The sequence below is a fragment of the Desmodus rotundus genome, chromosome 10, assembly GCF_022682495.2.
Source record: "Desmodus rotundus isolate HL8 chromosome 10, HLdesRot8A.1, whole genome shotgun sequence".
Classification (NCBI taxonomy): Eukaryota; Metazoa; Chordata; class Mammalia; order Chiroptera; family Phyllostomidae; genus Desmodus; species Desmodus rotundus.
In genome coordinates this window covers 65,013,611-65,023,538 of record NC_071396.1, presented here as the reverse complement: position 1 = coordinate 65,023,538, position 9,928 = coordinate 65,013,611, and the positions used below count along the sequence as shown (strand labels likewise).

The following is a 9,928-nucleotide window of genomic DNA, read 5'->3' as shown; positions in this document are numbered from 1 at the left end:
ACAGAGGCTAATGACAACATACCCCAAATCCTGAAGAAGAGAGCTGCTGCATGAGGATGGTGACTTTGGTACCTTCCAGAGAGACTGGAGAACTGTTTGCGCAGCCAGCTTAAGATAAGGAAAGGGGGAACTATTTGGTTTGGTTTTGGCTTATAGCCTTTTGGGGAATAAGAGAAGTCCTGGGTCTTGAGGGAAAGGAGAGCTCTGAGCATGTGTTCTGAGCCCCTCTCCCCAAGGCTGGAATGTTATAAATAAAGACCTGTTTCTTCCAGCATTAATTATTAGGCATTCACCAAGGTGCCACGTAGACAGGCCTATTTGCTCCATTACACAGCTGCAAAACCCACTGAACTGTCTTGCCAGTTTTTAAACTGGCTTGCCTGGCATAACTCAAAAAGAAAAAAGTCCTGTTCATTCTTCTAGAACTCCATGATAGCATTTAGTAACCCCATGGGATGTCTTCCACATATAGTATTACAGTATTTTTTAAAGTAAATGTTAAAAGATGTAGGGTCATTCTATGATACTCATATCCAATACTTACAGATATTTGATGGATCTGTAAATCTCCCCCTGAAATTTATCATAGTAACTGTAACAGAATCTTTGACCTTTCCATGGCTTTAGTTGTATGTAAGGCAAATGCATTTCAATGCTGTGTTTGCAAAGATTTGTGTTCAAACATTCCTGTCTTCCATAGTTCTCCATAAATCTTTCCTTCAATACAAGCTCATAAGTTGGTGGTCTCTATATATCCACATTGTAAGTGCATATCCAGATGCGAAGGCCCAAGGGAGAAAATTCTGCAGGTAGTAGATGGATCCACTTGTTTGTAAGCTTGAACAGCACAAGACCCACAGTGTGTACCTCCTGCATGGGGTGCAACAATGACTGTAGCAGAAATTTTTGGAGACTGTACTTGTGAAAGCCCTGCAGTCCTGAGGCTGTGTACCAGCAACTGGTGACTGGCTTCCCAGTGGCAGACCACACAGGTGCACATCTCGGTGCCTGTATCACTCTCCAAAGGTGAAAGGGTGTGGCCACTACAGCTGAGGAGACACCTCTGGAAGAGGAAGAGCCAGTGGCAGCAGCAACAATTACCACAAACTCTGGTGACCAACAGAAGATGGGGACCATGGGAGCTTCACTGAAGCTCTGGCCCTGCCCCGGGCTTGCCGCTGTTTCCCAGCCTGGGCAGGTTCCAGGGAGCTGCTTCCACAGCCCCCTCCCCATCCAGTGGCCCGGAGGAGCCAACACCAGTGACCCCACCCCCTTGACTCTGTTCCTGCTCCTCTCCCCACCCACTGCGGGACTCCTGCCCATTTTAAAATAAGATTATTATTATTTTTTGTTACTGAGTTTTAGAAGTTCTTTATATATTTTTTAATATTTAACTCCTTGTCAGGTATAGGGTTTGCAAATATTTTCTCCAATTTATAGGTTGACGTTTCACACTAGGAATAAACTAAGAAGGTGAAAATCTTGTGCACTGAAAAGTACAAAACACTGACAAAAGAAACTAAAGCAGACACAAATTAATGCAAGGAGATCCCATGTTTGTGGATTAGAAGAATTAATATTGTTAAGATGTCCATATGACACAGAGAGATGCACAGATTCAATGCAATTCCTATCAAAATTTCAATGGCATGTTTTGCAGAAAGAGAAAAAAACAATCTTAAAATGTGTGTGGAACCACAAAGGACCCCAGATAACTAAAGCTAACTTGAGAAAGAAGAAAAAAGCTGGAGGCATGATACTTTCTGATTTCAAAACATATTGCAAAGCCAAAGTAATTAAAATAGTATGTTATAGACCAGTAAAACAGCCTAGCATAAAGGCAGACACGTGGAACAGAGTAAAGAGTCCAGAAATAAACCCACACTTATATGATCACCTATCCTCTGACAAGGGTGCCGAAATGCATAAGGATAGTCTCTTCAACTAATGGTGTTGGGAAAACAGGATATCCAGATAAAAACGAATAAAATTTGACCTTTAAACTATACACAAAAGTCAAATCAAAATGGATTAAAGGTGTATACATGAAGACCTAGAACTGTAAAACTCCTACCAAAAAAAACATAGGGAAAAGCTTCATGACATTAGTCTTGGCAATGATGTCTTGGATAAGATTCCAAAAGCAAAGGCAACAAGAGCAAAACTAAACAACTGGGACTATATTAAAACAAAAAAGCTTCTGCACAGCAAAGGGAACAATTAATAGTGTGAAAAAGCTACCTATGGAGTGGAAGAACATATTGCAAGCCACATCTAATGAAGGGTTAATATTTAGCAGATATATAAGAAACTCTTAAACTCAATAGAAACAAACAAAACCTCTGAAAAGCCTTGATTTAAACAATGGGCAAAGGACTTTAACAGACGTTTTTAAAAAAATTACATTTTATATTGTGTCTTCCTAGAATATAAATATATATATATTCCCCCCCATGGAAACAACTGAATGATGTCACAGATGGATTGCATAAATATGGAAGTTGAGTCTTCAAAAAAGAATTGGTCAAAGATGAGAAATAGCTCTGACTTCCAAATATAAATAATTTCAATAGCCAAGAAAACAAAGTCCCTGGTACAATAAAATGCATTCTCAAAGAATCTTCTTTGAGTGTGTTCCAGCACAAATGTTAGCTGCAGTATTCACTGCAAACTCTAGCCAACCTCTGCATTTCCTTATTAGCTTGAAACTAAATGGCAGGAAACACCCAGGGCACCAATAATGCTTCAGAATCTTGTGCCAGTTTCAAACTGAGTAGACTGTACTATGGAGCTAGTTTCTATATACTTTGAAAAATTCCATTGAAATGAGAGATAACGAACTTGAAAGGCAAGTCCTTTTCTGAATCAATAAATAAAACATCAAAGTGATTATTGAGCCAAAGATCCAAACAGGTCATGCGCAATTTTCAGCATAATAAAGCTGTGAATATGAATTTAAATGAGCAGCCTGATTTTAAAAAGAAAAAAAAAAACACTACTTTCTGTTTGTGGAGTAACCATTCTCCTAGGAAATGATGTAGGCATTATCACCACTGTACTGTGTGCCCAATTGTTCACTTGTGCCTGGTTTCTGAATATATTTTAGACAACACAGAGCCAATAAGCTTACTTTTCACTTGTAATTCACTTGAAGAACACCGAAATGTTAGAAAGAATGGTGGTACTAAAAATAATTTAAAAGTAATCAGAACTCTGGAAGCCCAAAGTTCTTCTGACAATATGTAAATTTAAGGAAGAGAATGTAAAATCTCTTACCTTCAGCTGACCCATCTAACGATTTGTAAGAAATCCAGAAAGACACATATCTTGTTCTGGAAACTGCTTTCTCATTTTGCTGTTTCTCTGAGTAACCTGGGCAGAACTGTTACCATTTCCTACAGCCTTTCCAGGAGTGCCTTGTGCTCTGTTCTTTAACTTTCTGAGACATGCAGTGGAAAGAGTATGGGTGTTGGAGTCAAACAGACCTGTTGTAGTTATAGAAATAATTTCAAAGCTGATTTTTTAAAAAGAAAAATTAATAAACAAAATAATTACTAAAATTTTAAAAAATAACACTGTTTTCTCCATGAAACCCAAGTTGAATGTGTTGGAAAGATAATATAAAAAAGTGACTGAAAATGTTGCTGCTGAGTAAAATATCAATAAGAGAACTGTAAGTTACTGGTTAGGAGAGGGGACAAAAATATGAAAGGAATCTGAGCTCTAACGATTTCACAATCATCTCTAGCTCTTCCTTCTAATCAAAGAAACTAAAACTCAAAATTGTGGGTTAAGCTTTACAAATGAAATGTATTAAAAAAATTAGTGAACCACTGAGAAAAGAAAGTCCCTGATGAAAAGATTGAGCAGTAAATATATGTTTATATGTTTTTAATTAAAATAAAATATTCAAATTCATAAAATCTTCTCTAAGACAATGGTCTTTAAGTTTAGTGCCTATGTTTTCTTCTGTGTAACTTGTTGTTTCAGATCTTGTATTTAGGTCTTTGATCCATTTAGAATGAATTTTTGCACATAGGTGGTAAAATGTAAAAGGGGCCAAATATATGGTGACAGAAGATGATTTGATTTGGTTTTAGGTGATGGGCCCACAATATACAGGTCACGTATCATAGAAATGTACTATATAATCTTACTAACTAATGTCACCCTAGTAAATTTAACTTAAAAATAAAATATGCAAGGTACATTTGGATCATCATCTATGATATTCTAACTTTAACTCTTGGTATTAACTGAACAGCTACCATTCGTTGACGTATGTGGTACCAGGTCGTACACACCTTGCAAAATTGTAAAGATTAGAAATGATGAATGTGTATGGCTCAAAGTAGTTGCTCAAGAAATAAAAGTTATTAGAGGGTGGTCATGTTACTTATTATTGTGCACTGTGGGGCTTTGATACATCTTTGGAGCTCCTCTCCTTCATGAGACATTTTACTTTAAGGACTATTATACATAAGATGTTGGAAGTGGCACTGTGAAAATTACAAAGAGATTAATGCACTGACTCCAGCTTCCAAGACTTTGCAACTGAATATTAATAAGTAATAAAAATGATGATCATTTAAAGTAAGTTGCTTTCTGTGCATTTGAATAGTTATTCACTTTCAGACACAGTGACATGTAGACAGACAATGTCTATAAATAACCATTTGAATGATACTGATTTTATTGTGTTTAAAGTCACATAACCTAAAATTCACCATTTTAACCACTTGGAAGTGTACAGTTCAGGGGCTTTTGGTACATTCACAATGTTATGCAAACATAAAAACTATCTGGTTCTAGACATTTCCATCACCCCAAAAGGAGACAAATACCCTTTAAGTAGTTACCCTGTAACCTAGGAAATCCCTAATCTGCCTTCTGTTCTCTATGGATTTGTCTATTCTGGATATTTTATTGGTATCATATAGCATGTTTCTTTTTTTCTGTCTGACTTCATCAGTTATCATGTTTTCTAGGTTCTTCAATGCTGTAGTGTTTATCAGTAGTCATTACTCATACTTCTTATAAATGAATAATATTCCACTGTATATCATATTTTATTTGTTCATTCATCAACTCATGGACTTTTGTTTTATTTTGGTTGTATTTCAAATGGTGCTGTTACAAACATTCATGTACAAGCTTCTGTGTGAACACCTGTTTTCAAGTCTTTTGGGTATATACCTAAGGGTAAAGTTGTTAGGTCGTAGAGTAAGTCTTCGGTTAACTTATTAAGAAAGAGTTGCTTCATATTACACTCCCACCAGCAGTGTATGAGGGCTTCAATTTCTTTATAATCTTGGAAACACTTGTTATATTTTATTTTGTTTAATTATAGCCATACTAGGAGCTGTGAATTGGTTTTGAATTGTAGTTTGATTTGCATTTCCCGAATGACTACTGATGTTAAGCATCTTATCATGTGCTTAGTGCCCATTTGTGTATCTTCTTTGAACAAATGTCTTCCCATCCTTCATTCATTTTGAATTGGGTTGTTTTGTCATTTAGTTGTTGAGTTATATGAATTCTTTATATATTCTGGATCCTAGACCTTATCATATATAGGTATACCTTGGAGATATTGTGGGTTTGGTTCCAGACCACTGCAATAAAGGGAGTATAACAATAAAGTGAGTCACATGATTTTTTGGTTTCTCAGTGCATATAAAAGTTATGTTTACACTATAGTGTAGTCCATTAAATGTACAATAGCATTGTGTCCAAAAAAACAATATACATACCTTAATTTAAAAGTACTTAATTCCTAAAAAAGGTTAACCGTCATCTGAGCCTTCAGCAAGTCATAATCTTTTTGCTAGTAGAAGGTCTTGCCTCAAGGTTGATGAAGATGCAGTATTTGGGAAGCTCAATAAAGCAAAGCACAATAAACAAGGAATGCCTGCATATAATTTACAAATATTTCCTCTGATTCTATGGGTTTCTTTTTCCTTTCTTGTGTCCTGTCATGCACAAAAGTTTTTTAATTTTGATGAAGCCCAATTTATTTGCTTTTTTCCTTGCTTATACTTTTGATACTGTATGTAAGAAATCATTGCCAACTCCAAGGTCATGAAGATTCACTCCTACCTTTCTTCAAAGAGTTTCATAGTTTTAGATCTTACATTTAGGTCTTCAAATCATTTTGAGTTAACTTTTGTATCTGGTGTAAGATAGGTCCAATTTTCTTCTTTTACATTGTGGATATCCTGTTGTCCCAACATGATTTGTTGAAAAACTACTTATTCTCCATTGAATGGTCTTGACATGCTTGTTGAAATCAATAGATGTATAGATCTATTTATACAATAAATGTATAGATGTATACATTAGATGTATAGAATTATTTATAAAGTCTCAATTCTATTCCATGACCTATATGTATATAATTTTACATATATCTTTATTTATGATACATCCTTATGCTAATACCACATTATTTCGATTACTGTAGCTTTGTAGTAAGTTTTGCAATGAGAAAATATAGGCACTGGAAATTTTTTCTTACTTTTCAATATTGTTTTGCCTATTTAGGTTCCCTGTCAATTTATGTAAACTTCAGGATTGGTTTTTCCATTTCTGCAAAAAAAAAAAAAAAAGGCTATTGGAATTTTAATAGGGAGGGTTTGCACTGAATCTTCAAGTGGCTTTGAGGAATATTATCATCTTAAAACAATATTGTCTGATTTGTTAATAAAGAATGTCTTTCCATTTATTTAGGACTTCTTTAATTTTTTGATGATATTTTCTGGTTTTTAGTGTACAAGTTTTTCACTATCTGAGTTAAAGTTATACTGAACTATTTTGTTCTTATAAGCATTATTTTTAATGCAATTGTTTTCTTAATTTTCTTAGATTATTCATTGCTAATGTATGTAAATACAATGGATTTTTGTGTGTTAATCTTGTGCTGTGCACCTTGCTGAATTCATTTATTAGCTCTAATCACTTTTATGAGGGTTTTAGAGATTTTCTATGTATAAAATTATGTCATCTGTGAATAAATTTCTTTTTTACAATTTGGATGTCTTTTATTTATTTTTCTTGCTAAATTATTCTGGCAGAATGCCCAGTAAAATTTTGAAATAAGTGGCAAAAGTAGATATCCCTGTCTTGTTCCTGATATGAGGAGGAAAGTTTTCAGTTTTTCATCATTGAGTGCAATGTTAGTTGTGTTTTACTTTCATAAATATCCTTTATTATTTTGATAATGTTACCTTTATTTACAGTTTACTAAATGTTTTTATTATGAAAAGGTGTTAATTTTATCAAATGCTTTTATTCATCAATTGAGATGATTGTGTGTGTGTGTGTGTTTCCTTCTTTGTTCTATTAATATAGTGTATTGAATTGATTGATTTTCTTATGTTGAGCCATCCTTGCACTTTGGGATAAATTTCACTTAGTAACAGTGTATATGTTTAATATGCTGCTGGGTTCAGTTTGTTAGTATTTTGTTGAGGATTTCTGCATCTATATTCACCAGGGATGTTGGTGTGTTAATTTTTTTTTCTTCTAGCATCTTTTTCACTTTGGTATTAGGTTAATGCTGACCTCATAAAACGTGTTAAAAGGTATTCCTTCTCTTCTGTTTTTTAGGGTTTAAGAAAGTTTGGTTTTAATTTTTTAATATTTTGTTGAATTCACCAGTGAGGCCATCTGATCCTGGGTATTCCCATGTTTTTGATTAATGACAATCTCTTTACTTATTATAGGTCATAAGATTTTCTATTTCTTCTTCAGTCAGTTCTGGTAGTTTGTTGTTTCTATTAATTTGTTAATTTCATCTAAGTTATCTAATTTATGATGTGCAATTTTTCATAGTATTGTCTTAATTCTTTTTTGTTTCTGTAAGGTTGGTACTTTCTGACTTCAGTAATTTGAATGTTTTCTCTTTTTTGTTAGTTTGTTATTTTTACTGGTCTTTTCAAAGAACTTTCACTCTACTTGTTTTTATATTTCATTTATCTCTGTACTTTACTATTTTCTTCTGCTTGCTTTGTTTTCAGTTTGCTCTTCCTTTTCTAGTTCCTAAAGGTGGATAGCCACTGGTTTGAGATTTTCCTTTTTTAAGTGCAGCCAGTCTAGTTATAAATTCACTCTGAGCACTGCTTTGACTTCACCCCAAAGTTCGAGCATGTTGTATATTTGTTTTCCTTTGTATTGAAGCATTTTCTTAATTTCTCTTGCATTTTTTTCTTTGAGTATATTGTTTAATTATGAGACATTTGTACATTTCTAGTTTTTCTTTAGTTATCAGCATACAGTTTAATTTTATTGTAGTCACAGAAGATTCTTTGCATAATATTTAATATTTTGCATAATATTTTCAATATTTTAAAATTTATTGATAGTTGCATGTGCCTAATATATGGCCATCCTGGAGAATGTCCCATGTGTACTTAGAATGAGTGTGTATTCTGTTGTTGTTGGGTGGAGTGTTCCATAGATGTCTGCTAGGTCAAGCTGTTAAAGTCTTCTGCTTCCTTATTGATCTTCTGTCTAGTTGTTCCATCCATTATTGAAAGTGAGGTATTAAAATCTCCAACTATGATTGTAGAACTATCTATCTCTACCTTTATTTTCATCAATGTTTGCATCAGATATTATGAAGCCCTGCTGTTAAGTGATAAATATTGAATCACATCTTCTCGAAGAATTGACACTTTACTTTGTCAATACTTTTTGCTCCAGGTAGGTAGAGTTTTTTTGTTTTACCAGGGTGCAGTTGGACACCACAAGTTGTGCTGTGTGACTTCAGATCTGTGGGAGGAGCAGGTGTGAGTCCCAATGGAGAGACAGGGATAAAATGGGGTAGGATGTGTCGAGTGTCAAGAGTGGCTCAGAGAATGGCAGAATCAGGCCCAAGATGCTTCAGCCATGACCACTCTTCCCAAAGAAAGTCCAGTCTCATGGGACCTTGGGAGTTCTATAGGAGCTGTCAGGGGAGTTCTGGGATGAGAAGCTGGGTGTCCTGGGTACGGGAAGCCTATTGTCCCAGATTCATCTGTAAGGAGTATGGTTCAGACCACCTGCCAGGCAAAACCCTTTTTTTTTTTTCTTTCAGAACTTTAAATATGTCATCTAACTGCTTTATGGTCTTCATGGTTTCTGAAATAAGTTGTTAGTCTTGATGAGGATTCCTTGAATGTAAAGATTAGTTTCTCTCTTGCTGTTTTCAGGATTCTTTCTTTGCCTCTAGCTTTCAACAGTTTTTCTTATGAATGGACCCTATTATTTTTGTTGCTGCTTTACATGCCTCACACATTGTTGTTCCAAATTGAATATCTGAATGCTATAATGCAATAACCTTGGAAATAAGATTTGCCCATCTTCCAGGGTTTATCGTTGCTGTATATCATGTGTGGGCTGGAATACTCCTTTAGCAAATTTTCTAAAGAAGCATTTTAGAGACTCCATTCATTGTCACGCATGGTCACTGAAGTCTCAGTTCTGTTAATTTTTTCACTAGACAAAGACTTCCTTAAAGGTATAAAGATTAAAAAAAACTTTCCTGCATTCACAGATGGGCTTTTGTTGGGACACTTGTCACATTTATCCAGGCTGTTGACAATTGTCTGGAATACCTAGAGTCTTAAGTTATTCTAAAGCTCAATTATTTATTTTGATAGTTATTCACTATCATTTTTACATGACCAGCATTAAGGAAACTGATCATTAGGCTATGTCCTTCCACAATTTACAAATAACAAATGTGTTGCAACAAATAGAGGATTTTACTTTCATGAAACTTTGAATGTATCTAGTCCTACCCCCTATCCAATGCAGTGATATTCCCTCAGTGCCAGTCAGCTTGAACGCTTCCACAGACCTGGCTGAAATCTTTGAGGCATGTCATTCCATTTCTGAACATGAAGTTTTAAAAATAATCTTTCTAATATTGGGATGAAATCAGTTT

The 9,928-nt window shown here is 34.7% G+C and overlaps 1 pseudogene; it reads right to left on the bottom strand.

Annotated features, from left to right (window-relative positions):
• Nucleotides 1-419: 419 nt before the first annotated feature.
• On the bottom strand, nt 420-1,000 carry LOC112322621 (protein MEMO1 pseudogene; annotated as a pseudogene).
• Nucleotides 1,001-9,928: the final 8,928 nt, after the last annotated feature.